This window comes from Gouania willdenowi, chromosome 8, assembly GCF_900634775.1.
Source record: "Gouania willdenowi chromosome 8, fGouWil2.1, whole genome shotgun sequence".
Taxonomy (NCBI): domain Eukaryota; kingdom Metazoa; phylum Chordata; class Actinopteri; order Blenniiformes; family Gobiesocidae; genus Gouania; species Gouania willdenowi.
The window spans coordinates 32741047-32757969 of NC_041051.1; the positions used below are offsets into that span (position 1 = coordinate 32741047).

A 16923-nucleotide genomic window follows, 5' to 3' on the forward strand; every position below is an offset into this window, starting at 1 on the left:
AAAATGTGCAGAAAAGACATCGAAATGTGACGTAGGAGTGTCAGAAAATGTGAGTAATGTAGCAAAAATGCATTAAAGGTTTAATGTGTGAGATTTGCAAGCAGTTTCTGCCACCACTAGGTGGCGTATTACTGAGTAAGAGCATATCCGGTCCTGACCACTGAATGTACAGGTGACAATTTTCTCTGCTACACCCCACAAACGTTTTCGGCGGTCCCATGCAGACTGATGTTTATCATCAGCTTTACATGTGTGATGCATTCATGCAGTAGCGGAACAAATCAGAGCCAGGCCAGGGGCGGAGCTCTTTCAACTCATATAATAAAGCTTATGATGACATCATTTTACAACACATGCATCCCCGCAATAGCGTGGCTAACAAACTTCAGCACCACGGAGAGCGACTGTGTCATTATGAACAAACCCAGAGAACAACAAAAACATTAGGATGGTCACTAATAATAATAAAACAAGACACCACGGATAGCGAGCGCTTTATTCTGACACCCATTTTAACCATTTCACCTCAGAGCCTGAATCAGTAGATATAAAGTTTAGTTAAACTAACACAGTGGCCCACATGTTCACTAACACTATTTAATATGAACTACTATAGACATACTCACCACTATATGAAGGACGTACGACGAGCCTTGTGCTCCGTGAACTCGTCCACGATGATCTGTATGTTTATTTTCTTTGTTCTCTCATTGTCTATAGACATCATGGTAAGTCTCTCCTGTCCCACTGTGCTCCTCACATGGTTTTTATATGTTTTAACTGAGATAGAATAAGTGGGACAACCTATAAACTCAATGAATGAATCAATGTTAAGGCTCGTAAATAGTTTATAATATGTAGAAAGTTGAGGACGCAGACGCTTATTTAAGGAAACTCACTTTAAATACAGGTGAAGGATTGTGGGACACATGCAGCGTTCATCAGATGTGTGCTCCTGACCTGATGTTCAATAACCAGATATTTATATATTTATATATATTATGTCTGATAGAAAAACCCAGTGTATAAATGATAGAAAAGCTAAAAACATTAAGTTTCTAGATGTTTATAACTGTTATAAACAGGCAGGTAGGATGACTGCTGTATTTCCACGTATTCTGATCAGTTTCACTGGATGAGTTTCCATCTCTACATGAAGTCTCCTCCTCACTGCTCCACGTCTGCATATCAGTCCATTTACAGCTTTTATGGTCACTTTTTCCTGGATCCAGACTGAGATAGCGCTCCGTCTGCTCCCGTGCACCATCGCCTCAGCAGTTCTCTGGTTGTTTTGTACAGAGCATGAACCTAATCTAGTATGCATATGTCACATGGAATGTGTCTATATAACCCCTGTATAAAGTCATAGGAGGGTCCTACCTCCTATCCTAACCCCTCTGGGGCCCGGGCCGGGGGAGGTGCCGCCCTCCGAGCCCCCCCATAGCCCCGCCCCTGCGTTCATGAGTGAAGATGTTTAAGCAGTTGTTTGTTAGTTGTAAACCTCACGGATGGCGCACCGTTTATCTGCTTGTTAACAGAGATGGCCTATTTCAGGGACTTATAGTCACCCAACCGGTGGAAAATAGGTACTACAGGTTGGCTGGGCCGGCAATATTTACTAATGTATAACATAATATATAACTATGTAGTCTCAAAAAAAATCCCATATGGCATGTCAGCTAACGAGATGTTCACACTTACACTTTTATTTTAGGTATTTAAGACATGTTCAAAAGTTGAAAATTCTACATATTGCACCTTTAAAAGGAGCAAAAATGTCAAGAAAACCACAAAAATTGGTTAGAAATGACAAATTAAAGTGACCAAAAACAGAAAGAAGTCCAAAAGTGGTAAAAAGTTGTTCAAAGTGTCAATATTGAGAAAATTTGTTTAAACTGGCAAAAAAAATGAACATGAAATATGGTAAAAAGAGATTAAAAGTGACAATAATGTGTCAACATATGTGACGTTAGGTGGAAAAGTGGTGGAAAGGGTTTATAAGTGCTGAACATGTGTTGGAAGTGTAAAAAATGTGCAGAAAAGTTATTGAAATTTGATGTAGAGGTGTCAGAAATGGGAGTAATGTAACAGTAAGGTCGCAAAAATATATTAAAAGGAACAAAAATGGGTTAAAATATGAGAAGTTTGGTGTAGTTGCAGAAAAAGGGTAAAAATAAGCAAAATGGGCTCAAATTGTTCAACAAATATTGTTGTTCTCTCTCTATCTATTTCTGTTTATCTCCTGCACTCCAGACATATGCCAAAAATAATGGAGCTTGTGTCACTTCAGCTGTTTTGGTGGCATCACCTTCCGTCACAACCAAAGTGAAGAGTTATGCAGAGAAAAGCCGACACTGTCACAGTGAGAGGACGTTCTCCTGTCCTTATCAGCCCAAGATGGCACAAACAAATGTCAGCTTTTTCTGATACCTCGAACTTCACTGAAAAGCTTTCAAGGAAAGATGACGAGCGGTGATCAGGCATGTCTCTGGGGGCCACGTGTGGTCCTCTAATTGTGTAGTAATTCATGAAGTGGGAGGTTCTATGAAGCACACAAAATACACACAATGTTGTTTATTCTAAATGCTAACATGCTAACATTAGTGCCACATTAGACGTGAAACAACAATAGAATGCAGAGTGTTCTGAGGAGGTTTGGAGTCTCACGGGAGGTACGAAGCTCCAAGTCAACGTTCAATGGAAACACGTTCAACGTGCAATTCATTTAGTAATATCGCTTTTATTTTGCAAAAAAAACTGCAATGGATCAGTGTGAACCCTGTGAACCTGATACAATCAGGCCTGTTACATGTAAACATCTGTAAACATCTAAATATTCTAGATTATACACAACACGCACTTGTCCATATGAAAACAAGAAATTCACACGAACGAATCGACAGGAAGTTGAAAAAAGCGGAAACATCCTGACATCCCTGGATGTTGGTGTATCCCCGTCAGAAGAAGAAGAAGAAGAAGAAGAACACCTCTAATCGGGTATCCCCCCCCTCCCCCCTCCAGCCTCCCTCCACCGCTGCCGCACTTTATCTCCCCTCAATTAACATGTTGCGAGCGGCCTCTATTATCTTAACCGCACAGAGCAGAAAGGTCCTCCGAGGAGACGCGTCGGCGTCTGCGGCGGACAGAGCTCTCCTTATTCCCTTCCCCTTCATTCCCCTTCATTCCCCGGCCTCATTAAAGCCCAAGTCAGAACATGACAAACTGCGAGTGGAGGTGCTGCAGAAACAAACATGGAGCTAACGTGTGCGTGTATAGCCCCGAGGATCCTCTTCGGGAGGATTATCTGCCACAAAACAGGCACGTTTGGCGTCAGACGTGGTGACAACATCATCTAAATCTCTGGTGACAGTTTGCTTGTGGTTTGATTGTGTGTTTATTCTCCACCTTGTGAACACACAACAACAGCAGTGTCACCTACAAATCTTTCTTCCTATTAGGCAGACAAAAGGCAGCCCGCTGAATGGAGCTCAAGGTTCACAATAAACTCCATAGGACAGAGATGAGCGACTTTCATCACTGCGGGGGTCACAAAACTGTGATAGTTCTGATCCCAAATGATCTACATTCATGTCATCATTTAGAATGAGGACCAAACTGAGCATTAATATAGAAAATAAAGTGTTGGAGTGTTGTCATGTATGTTTTTCTCTCAGTTTTGTTGTTATTTTTTGTTATTGTTTAATGTATTGTTGTTGTTTTGTGTGTTTTTAGTGTTGTTTTATGTGTTTTTGGAGTCATTTTGTACATTTTTGTTGTGGTTTTGTGGGATTCGGAGTCATTTCTGTAGTTGTTTTGCATATTTTTTCATGAACTGTTTGTAGTCATCTTGTGTGCTTTTTTGTCGTTGTCCATTTTGTTGTTGTTTTGTGTCTATTTGTTGTTGTTTTGTGTTTTTTACTGTTATTTTATATGTTTTTGGAGTCATTTCGCACATTTTCATTGTCATTTCGTGTGTTTCCGAGTCATTATTGTAGTTTTGTATATTTCATTGATTCATATGTAGTCTTTTTGGATATTTTTTCTGCAATTTTGTATGTTTTTTGGAGTTATTTTGCATTATTTTTGCTGTTTTTAGTATTTATTTTGTATTTATGGAGTGATCTTGCTCATTGGCTTTGGGGGTCACACAAAATTAATTGGAGCTTGTATATCTTATTTCCATTGGCGCTAATGCCCCCTGCACCCCCCTCTCTCTGCCCTCTTTCATCTGTTTGCGTGCCCTCGCTAGCTTCAATTCCACCCTATGAAGCCATCAAACCAGCCATTAACACATCACGCTGCCCTCTTTGTCCTTGCCGCCGCTGCCACGGTCCCTTCGACAACAACAACACAACAGCACTAGCCGCGTTTCTCCGCAGCGCGAGGGAAGCTGCGCTATTCGTCGGCCGCCCACTTTGGCTCGGGCCACACCATTAAGAGTATTCTATTACTGCTGGGTTAACCTGTCACGCTTGGATGTGGCTCTCTTTATTGTCTGGCCGCTGTGAAAGGGCAGGGGATAAAACCCAATCAGTGGGACAAACGGCCACGTGCACGTACCAGCATTCATCAGGGAATGGTCTTTCAATGGTCTTTCCATGACTAGAACACAAACCGTAGCTTTAGGACCTGCAGGAACATCGCAAACATCATCTCTTAGTCCTTTATCTAATCACAGAATCATTGGACGTTTCACATTCAATCAGTTCAACACTGGAAACTGATTATTTACCTGAATTAGACAAAATAGTTGAATTGACAACACACAAAAGGTACTTTTTTGGACTCGTTCCCAGACAATTCCCACTCCACCACAAGTTTGTACTCGATGGGAAAACTCCTTTTTTTGTTTAATTTTGATCTGACACATCCTGGGTTGACTCTGAAGTAGATGTGAAGTGAATTACAAACATAAAAAACTAAACTGATATAAGAACGAAGGATGTGTTGTAAACGTCCCACTAACTCTACTATCGACTATGAACTCAATGAGTATATACTGTCTGCTATATACTATAGTATGATTAGGATGATGAACGTTCCCACTGAAGGGTATTTCCAAGTCATCCAAGATGCATTTGGAAGCTACAGCGTTAAAAACCTGAATCACACTGAGGATAAATATGTTCAGAAAAAGTTCTGAAAACATTTGAAGTGAAAAAGTCACAAAGTACAATATCAACATGTGCTCATTTGATCCATAAAACTCCAGGTTTGAGCATGCCGCATATTTACATTATTCATTAGTAGGAAGAAAAAAAAAAATCAACACAATAAAAGCAAGTAAAAAAAAGGTTTGAAGAACGCAAAGGGGCTCTTAAACAGTGCGCTGACACGCTCTGGTGGCTGGAGTTAAGTGAGTAATCACGGGATTGTTGAAGACACACAAACTGAGGATAGAAGTCCTTTTGGGTGGGAGTTCTTCAACAGTCCATGATTTACTCGCTAACTTCAGCCACCATAGCGTGTCAGCGCACTGTTAAAGAGCGTTAGTTGTGCATTGTTTAAGCAAAAAATGTTTCTTATCCTCTTTCTGTAAAACAAAAGACAGTTACATCGACAACTTTAACTTTTCCTGATTATTTAAAGCACATATGTCAAATTCAAGACCCATGGGCCAAGTTCAGCACGCCAGATTATCTAGTCCGGCCCACAGGAAGATTTCCATCAAAGTAGAAATTACAGCAAAAACTTGTAAAATACGACGGGGGTTGCAATACTACTCTATTTACAGTGATATTAAATTGCAATTACTTTTGAAAAAGCTGGACAATTCTCACAAATTATCCCACAGAATTCTGTGAGAAAATTACTTGCAGAGTCAAGGAAACGTCACCAATTGCTCAACATTCTGGATTTTTTTTATTGAATTTGTGTTTTTTTCCTTCACAAAAATATGGATTTTTCTGTCCCCGCCAACTTGAAACTGGTTCGTATGTGGCCCTTGAGCAAAACGAGATGGACATTCCTGATTTAGAGCAACTAAAAGCAGCACAAGTTGATATTTTGGCTGAAAAAGTTACTAAATGATCTAAAAAGTTACTAAATGATCTAAAAAGTTACTAAATGATCTCAAAAGCTACTAAATGATCTAAAAAGGCAGTCCAATCTGAGCTTTAACACAGGAAACAACAGTTTGTTTTGTTTTTTGTTGTTTTTTTTTTTTGTGGGTTTTTATTCCGTGTATTTATGTTGTCGTTTTGCATTATTTATCTGTATTTCTATATTTCTGTATCTTTATGTGTGTTTCTGAAGTTGTCTTCCGCAGTCGGTGATTATTTGTGAACTTCAGCCACCAGAGCGTGTCAGAGCACTGTTTAAGGGAGAGTAAAGGTCCCTTAGGAGAGCTCTTCTTCTCTGCTTCATTGTCTACTACGAAACCTCAGGGTTGGAACTGTCGCTCCCTAGGTGGTCGGGTCAAAACTGTTTTTATCCTCTTTCTGTAAACAAAAGAGGTTTATATCGACATCTTAAACTTTTCCTGTTGTTTTTAGATAAACCAAAAGCAGCACAAGTTGTTATTTTGACTAAAAATCTACTAAATAATCTACAAATCAGGCTGATGTTTACAGGCAGTGGGGCCTTGTGACATCATCAATCACATGATTTTAAAATAAGGAACACAGGCTCTAAAACTGTAAAGTTGTCCTATTTTTTAAAGTTAATAAAATGAATACGGTGTAATATAATGTATTTTGTTAGACATAGATCTACTACTAAGGATGTTTTAAAGGTGGAGTTAACAGAGTAGATCTAACTGGATGAAGGAGCTCATACACGGACTAAGACGAGAGGAGACTAGAGAGGCGAGCTAGTGATCAGCGTACAACAGGGGTCAATCCCCTGTTGGCCAATCGGCTAGTGGCCCCCGGGCCAGGTACTTAGCCCCAACACAGCAACTACACACTCCACAGCAGCGAGAGGATAAAATGTCAAATTTAACTTCACCCTTTAGCCAAGGTTCAAAGCTGGAAGATGACAAGCGAGCGCTTTGCTTATTAAAAAAATGCATATCATAATGAAACAGCCATGTTCCGTCTTCACACGTCCCCCCTCCAGCAAACACGGCGCTGCTTTCTTCACGGGATCCATCAAGGGAAGGCCACAATTAAGTGACTAATTTGATTAGGAGATAATGTGAGTCGCACTTAATGGAAAGGACAGACTTCACAACACAGGCAGATTAGCTGGGCTGATGCTTTCTTATGAATTAAGACAGCCGCGACTTGCCCATATGGATGCGTGTTGGATGTGTGTTGGATGCATGTTGGATGTTTGGATGGGTCAGCGTGTGTGCAAAGGTCAAGGTTGAGAATGTTGAATTTAAAAACCTTTGATTAAACGGTAAATCATTTGAAGCAGAGGGTTGGGGTCAATTATAACTGTAACCCCATAATTAACAATTAGTTACAATTTTGATGCAATTATAATTGTAATTGATGCCAGTCACTGTAATTGTAATTTTGTGTTGTTTTGTAGTGTGTTTTTAAAGTCATTTTGTGTGTTTTGAGTGGTTATTTAGTGTTTATGTTAACGTTTTGTGCGTTTTTGGAGTTGTTTTGTGTATTTGTCATTTTGTGTTTTTGACTCATTTAATGTGTTTTCTCTGTAAATTTAATCTGACTCGTCAGTTCTGATGTCATGCATTATGTTTAATCTGATTGGTCGTCAATCGTAATTGAATTGTAATTGAACATGGATAATTCAAGACGTAATTGTAATTGAAAAATGTAATGTCACATAAGTTGACCCATTATTGTCACTTTTAACCCTTTTATTCATATTTCATGCTTATTTTTTTCCAATTTAAAAACATTCACCATTTGTCATGCTGCTATATTTTAAACTAGTTTAAACTAATTCTTCCTCTTTTTTCCACCCATTTCTGCCACTTTTAAGCTGATATTGACACTTTGAACCCTGTGTGTTTTTGGCCCCTCAGGGACAGTTTTATCCAGTCTGTGCGACTCCACTAAAAGCGTCAAACTAACTTTGCAGTTATGAAAAGCGTGGTCATGCTGAGCTGCTGTGCTAATTACGCTCCGTTCCTTATAGGATGTGATATAAACATAAAGTTAATTATTTTCGCGTCAAGCTAATTTAGCGTTTGAGCCAAAAACAAACAAAGTGGGGCCAATTGTCTCTTCTGTAAACTGTGATTGAGTCGGATTCAGGAAAAAAAACAACATATTTACTGCAAACAATCAAGTGGCGGTATCGTTCCTGAATGCAAGAGATTTACTTTGAAGCTCTTCCATTAGTTCTCCCAACTTTTCTTCCCCCCCCTCCAGCACGATGACGACGATAAGCCAGATGGATCTGTAAGAGTGACAGCTTCCCCCGTAGGAGACATTAAAAAGACAAAGCATGAGGGATGAGTGTATTTGTGGCAGTCCTTGAGTGTGTGTGCGATGTGTGCTGGCCGTGCTCTGTCATTCTGGGCACACAACGCTCCCCAGCGCTCTATTTACAGTGGCCGAATCCCCCGCTGGGCGGAGCAGGAAGGGTATAATCTCCCAGTGGTATTCTGGGTGGTGAATTTGCCCCAGTGTCGTCCATGCATACCAATGGCAACCTCGCCTCGGTCTGAGCTTTAATGTTCAGAGAAAAAAGGTGGAAAATAAAAAGCTGCAGGTGATGTGAGTGATGTGTCGGGACGGCTGGGGTGGGGGGGTGTGGGCGGGGGGAGTGGCAGTGTCTGGTTACGTCCGCCACGCCACATAAAGCCGCCGCAGTGCGTCGAACACTGTGTTTTTCAGGATATTTTTTATTAAAAAATATTCTGAAAAACCTTGTCTGAATAAACCAAGCCTCAACTTAGCATATCTTGGGGTCAGGACCCAATTTGGGGTCACCAGATAACTTCATTTTTTGAACAATTTGAGCCCATTTTTACCCTTTTTTCTGCAAATTTGCCATGTTTTAACCTATTTTCTTTACTTTTTCTTGCCATATTTTTGCTCCTTTTACTGTATTTTTTCTACATTACTTCCATTTCTGACACTTCTACATCACATTTCAATGTCTTTTCTGCACATTTTTCCACTTTCACCACATGTTCAACACTTATAAACCCTTTCCACCACTTTTCCACCTAATGTCACATATATTGACCCATTATTGTCACTTTTAACCTTTTTTCATCATATTTCATGCTTATTTCTGCCAATTTAACCACATTCACACATTTCTCGTGCCCATTATTTACCAGTTTAAACTAGTCGTTCCAATGTTGAACCCTTTTTACCACTTTTTCACTCACTGTAATTTAAAACCAATTTATGTGGTTTATAAAATCCCATTTCACCATCTTTTCCACCATGTTATGTCTTAATAAAGCAAGGATTTCCATCTTTAAGATGACTATATACTATGGCCCAAAAATGAATAAACGTTCCTGGATAACAGTTGATATTATTCAGATGAATAAATAAATGAGTTTATCACAGATTCATAGAACAATGGTCGCGGTCTGAAAAGGTTGAGAACCACTGGTCTAATGGAGCCATGTGGGGGCTTGTCCCTGCAAAAAGCTATATAAGTGTCAGGTGACTTCCCTCCAGGCTACATGTGACGGGGGTTCGCCTCCTCTCTGTTTATGAGTGGGTCTCACCCAGGGAGAGAACCGGAGTGGGAATGGAAGCCTCTGTTTTCTCACCGGGGTTCCCCCTCACATCATTTAGCGCCTCATGCAAATCGCCGCGAGTGGCAACACAGCCCTCTGGGCCCCGAGGAATTAATGTAGCAAAGCAATGGCAGCGTGATTTATTAAAATAACACAGCTTGATGAGAGAACGGGACCGGGCTGTGCCGCCACAGAGGGAGGAAAATGTGATGCAGCGGAGAGAGGAAACCCAGAGCAAAGTGGACAGCCACTCCACAAATTGTGCAACAGTCCTCGCTGTCATTGCTTATTTATTTACCCTCTTTCCATTTGAGTCGGGCCTTGTATTAAATTGATCCCTCCTGCCGCGTTTTGCCTTGTTGAACAAGCCCAAAGCCCTGTTAAGTGTGTGTGAAAGGCCGGTGATTGTGTTTGCGGCGCCCCCGGGTGAGCGCCGGCCGTCCGCTCCCTCTATCTCCGTCCGACAGACGGGATTAGAGGCTGAGAGAGAGAGAGAGGGGCTGAATGGCCCTCTGGGGGGGTGTGGGGACAGGCTTGGTTTGGGGGCTGACGCACAGACACACACATTCCCTCAGTGTTTCAGCTTAGCTTCCCTTTCACAGACACACGTGCACGGCCTTATCCAGCAGCTATCACAATGCTCACTGGGAGAACTGGGAACGCTATATCTGCTCTACTGCACCAAATCTACTGCCTGTGCTTTTGTCTGTAAATCCCAGTTAATCTCACCTACATTTCTAGCAGTGAACAAAGCCACAAATACACGCAACGTTTACGTCAATAAAGCCAGAGATGTAAATAGTACTGATATAACTACTCAAGTACAATTACTGTTACTTGATTGGAAATATACACAAATACTACTACAAGTAAGTCATGCATAAAATACTAAAGTACAAGTAAAAAGTAGCTCAAATAAATAGTAATCGAAGGAAAAGTTATTAGTTACATAATAAATCTTGCCACAGTACCCTTACATATAGTAAATATCTCATGTAGAAACAGATTTTAGGGGTAATTTAGTGGATTCTTTCACTTTGTTTTGTATATTTCTCTGTTATTTGGTGTTTTTGACTCATTTTGAGTGTTTTTTGGAGTCATGTTGTTTGTATTGCAAGTCATTTTGTTGTCATTTTGTATATTTTTCTGTTATTTTGTGTTGTTTTGTAGTTCATATGTGTTTTTAAAGTCATTTTGTGTATTTTTGATTTCATTTTAGTGTTTTGAGGTGTTATTTAGTGTTTGTTATCGTTTTGTGGGTTTTTGGAGTTATTTTGTATATTTCTCTGACATTTTGTGTTTTTAACTCATTTAATGTGTTTTTTCTGTAAATTTAATCTGATTGGTCAGTTCTGATGTGATGCATTATGTTTAATCTGATTGGTCAGTTCTGATGTAATGCATTATGTTTAATCTGATTGGTCAGTTCTGATGTGATGCATTGTTTAATCTGATTGGTCAGTTCTGATGTGATGCATTGTTTAATCTGATTGGTCAGTTCTGATGTGATGCATTATGTTTAATCTGATTGGTCAGTTCTGATGTGATGCATTATGTTTAATCTGATTGATCAGTTCTGATGTGATGCATTATGTTTAATCTGATTGATCAGTTCTGATGTGATGCATTATGTTTAATCTGATTGATCAGTTCTGATGTGATGCATTATGTTTAATCTGATTGGTCAGTTCTGATGTGATGCATTATGTTTAATCTGATTGGTCAGTTCTGATGTGATGCATTATGTTTAATCTGATTGGTCAGTTCTGATGTGATGCATTATGTTTAATCTGATTGGTCAGTTCTGATGTGATGCATTGTTTAATCTGATTGATCAGTTCTGATGTGATGCATTGTTTAATCTGATTGATCAGTTCTGATGTGATGCATTATGTTTAATCTGATTGATCAGTTCTGATGTGATGCATTATGTTTAATCTGATTGATCAGTTCTGATGTGATGCATTATGTTTAATCTGATTGATCAGTTCTGATGTGATGCATTATGTTTAATCTGATTGGTCAGTTCTGATGTGATGCATTATGTTTAATCTGATTGATCAGTTCTGATGTGATGCATTATGTTTAATCTGATTGGTCAGTTGTGATGTGATGCATTATGTTTAATCTGATTGGTCAGTTCTGATGTGATGCATTATGTTTAATCTGATTGGTCAGTTCTGATGTGATGCATTATGTTTAATCTGATTGGTCAGTTCTGATGTGATGCATTGTTTAATCTGATTGGTCAGTTCTGATGTGATGCATTATGTTTAATCTGATTGGTCAGTTCTGATGTGATGCATTATGTTTAATCTGATTGGTCAGTTCTGATGTGATGCATTATGTTTAATCTGATTGGTCAGTTCTGATGTGATGCATTATGTTTAATCTGATTGGTCAGTTCTGATGTGATGCATTATGTTTAATCTGATTGGTCAGTTCTGATGTGATGCATTGTTTAATCTGATTGATCAGTTCTGATGTGATGCATTATGTTTAATCTGATTGGTCAGTTCTGATGTGATGCATTGTTTAATCTGATTGGTCAGTTCTGATGTGATGCATTGTTTAATCTGATTGATCAGTTCTGATGTGATGCATTTTGTTTAATCTGATTGATCAGTTCTGATGTGATTTATTTTATTGTTGTCTGGTTATTTCATTTTTTTGCAGTTTCATAATTTCTGTTGATCATTTTAAAACAAAAAAATATTAATTTACTCAGTAATGGCTGGGTGTAGAAACGTAATTAATTACTTATTTATTTTAAAATGTACTTAAGTACAAGTAAAACTACTGATTCATAAATACACTCACGTGAGTAATGTATTACTTTCACCTCTGAATAAAAGCAACCATTATCAGACTGGTACAGGTTGAAATCAATCAACTTTATATTCCAGAAGCTAAAGATGCTAATTCCATTTTTTCAGACAGGAAACAGCGAAGAACGTCTTCTAAGGTTAAATTCAACCATCAACCATATCATCCCTTTGCCCTCGTGAAGCCTCGCAGTCACTTCTGTTGCATCGCGTTACCACGGTAACGCCTTAACCTCAACCACGGATTTCTCATAAAAACTGAATGAATATTATCTTCTCCATCCTGTGAACGACGAGGTCGTCCCAGCTTCTGCCTGGACCATCATGAACTCATTGACTTTTATACTCTAATCCAGGGGTTCTCAACCTTGGGGTCAGGACCCTATTTGGGCTTGCTAGACACTGGGAGGGGAGGGGGTGGCCAGATGCCTTAAATAAACTAACAACATATTTTAAAACAATTTGAGCCCATTTTTGTTTATTTTTTTAACATTTTTCTGCAACTCATCATATTTTAACCTATTTTCATCTCTTTTTCTTGCCATATTTTTGTTCCTTTTAATGTATTTTTGCTACATTTCTCCCATTTCTGACACTTTCATGCATCTGTCTTCGTCAACTCTAATTTGCAACTTTTAACCAATTTCTGTGGTTTTTAAAATCACATTTCACCACCTTTTCCACATTTTTGTCACTTTGAACCATTTTATTAGTGATTAAAACCAGGATTTCCATCTTTAAGATGACTATAATAATAATAATAAACGTTCCTGGATAACAGTGAATATTGTTCAGATGAATCAATAAATGTGGTTATCACAGATTCATAGAACAATGGACCATCATTTTACTGACTTTATGGATGGACCCCATAAAGGTTGAGAACCACTGCTTTAATCGAGCCTGTGTCTAATTCTCTGATCACTAATGGATCTTTTTTTTAAATCAGTTCCAAAATCATGTCCGACTTTGATGCCATTGTTCCCAGTTTATGCTTTTCCATTCATTATTTTCTGTTTCCATGTTAAAAGAAAAAATACATTTTAAAAAGATACGTGTTTAGCTCTTAAAGTAAAACCTAAAAAACAGAGTTTATGTACATGAGTGGGAGTGAGAACAAAAAACAACTCCCACTCATGTATCCCACTCAGGGTTAAAAAAAATTTAAATAAAAGTCATTTAATCACAAAATGTCATTTTCTGATCCGAGGGTCACATGACCAACATTCATATTAGTGTTTAGAATAATGCCCAATGTGAGCATTAACAATAGTCTGTATTTATGTTGCTTTGTGAGTTTTTGGAGTGATTTTATAACTTTTTCCTCCCATTTTATGTAATTTTGTTGTTATTTCCCTTTATATTGGCGGTTCCTTTTTCTATTTTTTGTATTTATCGATTACAAGCTTCAGTCTTATGTAGAAAATTTGATTAATCACAATTTATTACAGAAACTTGTGTGATTAATAACTGGTAGTTTGTTTTGTTTTCATCCATGTTTTGTGATATAAAACAGTAACATGTCACGTACATGTATTTGTGTTTGATGTGCATGTTTTAACTGTACGTATAAAACTTCTGCAGAATATATATTGAACGTATATTGTAAAAAATAGTAATATTAGTTAAAAACAATGTGCATGTGTGATATCTGTAGAGCAGCGTTTCTCAAATGGGGGTACGTGTTACCCTCGGGGTACGTGATGGCACTCCAGGGGTTAATACAGAGAGAGAGAGAGAGAGAAAGTAAAATTAACAAATGAAATGATTAAAAATATAGGATTTTATGTTAATTTTTAGTTAGAAATGATAATCATACTAAATATTACCAGAAACTCACAAAACAACAAGAAAAACACACAAAACAAGAGAAAAATATACTGAATAATAAAAAGTAACAGACAAACAACAACAAAATACACAAAATTACACCAAAACATAGAAATTATGTTGATTAAAATGAACTAAAAATACAAGAGTCAGTCTTGGTTCCACATCAGGAGGAGATGACAATAATAAAAGGAATAAATATGTGTGTTATCACTCATTCATTCCATCATTATGATCTATAGTTGTTTTTTCATCGTGGTCTGAGCCAAATGTTGGAGTCAGACATAAGGGGGGACTTGAGCCAAAAACGTTTGAGAAGCACTGATCTAAGGAACTTTGTTTTGTTTTGTTGTGATGGGATAGATAATGTACAGTATATGCTAGACATAAACATAGACATAGATCTAATTTTATGCGGTTCCCAAAGTAAATGTCCAAAATGTCAAAAGAAATACACAAAACGAGCAAGAATACATTAAAAAACACAAGCAATTACAACATTGCAGGAAAATACAGTAAAAGACAAGATAAAAACACAGAAAATACTCCAAAAAAACACAAGATGAACAAAATGACAACAGTCACACACAAAATTACTGAGAAAAAAATACAAAATGAGAGAAAATGATAGCAAAAGTACACAAAAAGACAAGAAAAATGACTCTGCAAACCCACAGTACTATCAAACAAGCAAAACAACAACAGAAATAAACAAAAATTACTCAGAAAAATATACAAAATGACAGAAAATGACATCAAAAGCGGACAAGAAAAACACAAAACATGACTCCGAAAACCTACAGTAACAAAACAAGCAAAACAACAACAAAAATTACTCCAAAAAAACACAAAATGACAGCACAAATACACAATATGACTCTAAAAACACAAATTTTACAAGTAAAATACACAACAGGAGTACAGAAATGCACAAAATGCCTCACAATGAGCAAGACGACAACACACATACACAGAATGAGAGAAAAACACACAAAATGACAATAAAAACTCTGTTCTTTACTGTATTAATGCTCAGATCGCTCATTATTCTAATGCTGACATGAATGTTGATCATGTGACCCTCTGATCAAACAAACACATTTTTGTGGCCACGCTGTGATAAAAGTTTCTCATCTCTGATTCAAGCTTTAGCTTCAACCGACACACTTTCAGCTGAAGAATTAGACGAAGTAGACGTTCTGTTTTTGTTTTTCTGACGACTGATGAAATAAATGAAACAAATTCAAGTAACATTTCTGTCCATTTCCAATCCATGTTCGAGCTATTGAGCCATTAGCAACGATGCTAATCCGTCGTTATTCGACCCTGGACTCGAGGAGAATAAGGCCCAAACGTAGGGACTGATGGATGAAGACTATGGAAGGCACAGACGTGAAGGTCTCTTCACATTTCTGCCTCAGACATTGTATATCGACACAGAGTCAGACACACTCGTCTGGAGTGTCTGCCTATGAATGCCAGAGTAGAGACGTTTCCAATGAGAGCAAACACTTCACGCCGCCAAGTACGGAGTCTGAAGGTTAAAGAAACCAACGGCCGCCGCTGAGACAAAAGACAAATGTGCAGCGAAATCATTTTCTCCCTCTAAAGATTCTGCACGGAGGGAGAAGAACTCGAGTGCCGTCTCCCTTTCAGCACACAGGTAAAATCAGCTGCGAGTTTAGCATCAACTCGTCTGGGATTTGAAGTGTTTCTCCTTGAGGGGAAAGTGAATCCCACCCCCCACCCCCCAAAAAAACAGAAAAAAGAGAGAAAGTTGCTCCACTCTCACTCTATTTCACATCCTCGAGAGGCTGCATCTGATCCGGTGAGACTCCGCCCCCGGGGGCCTGTTACTGTACAGAGCAGCACTCGTTCACATCAAGGAGCCGCACTTTGAATCCATTCAGATCAGATGATTACAATGCCAGGCACCTTCCTCTGCGGGGCCGATAAGTGGAGAGGCACCGTTCGACATTTACATCTCATACACCTCATCAAACACCGGCTCTTTGTCGGCACGCTTTACATTTGAATACGAGTCGAGTCGGAATTTCTAAGCAGCGTTGTGGAAACTCATCAGACCGTCCATCCGGCGAAAGCCCCTCGTCTCCCCCCGAGCAAATAACTCCTGGTTTACCTTATTCAAACTGAAAGTGGCAGCGCTCAAATCAAATCAAGTCAAATCAAATTGTGGCGAGCAAAGAAAGAAAAGTTGTGGAGCCTCGTTCACCTCAGAGCGCCGGCTCTTTCTACCGTCTGATCTCTGATCGCCCTGAGTAGATATTTACGAAAACAGTGCGCTGACACGCTCTGGTGGCTGACGTTAGAGAGTAAATCTTGGCTGTTGAAGACGCACAAACCCTGAGAATAGAAGTTCTTTTGTGTGGAAGTCCTTCAACAGTCAGTAATTTACTACCTTAACGCCACCAGAACATGTCAGCACAACGTTTAAGGGAGAGTAAAGGTCCGTTAGGAGAGCCCTTCTTCTCTGCTTCATTGTCTACGACCAAACTGCAGAGTTTGAAAGCTGTTAAATAACCTAAAAATCTACTAAATAATCTATAAATCAGGCCGAATGTTTCACTCCAATAGAAAACAATGGGATGTTTACAGGCAGTGGGGCCTTGTGACATCATCAAT

General features: G+C 38.8%; 1 protein-coding gene across 4 annotated transcripts in view; it reads right to left on the minus strand.

Annotated features, from left to right (window-relative positions):
• The window catches only part of rbfox3b (RNA binding fox-1 homolog 3b), a 620267-nt gene that overhangs the window by 453125 nt on the left and 150219 nt on the right, over nucleotides 1–16923 (minus strand). The gene's annotated exons all lie outside the window — the stretch shown is intronic.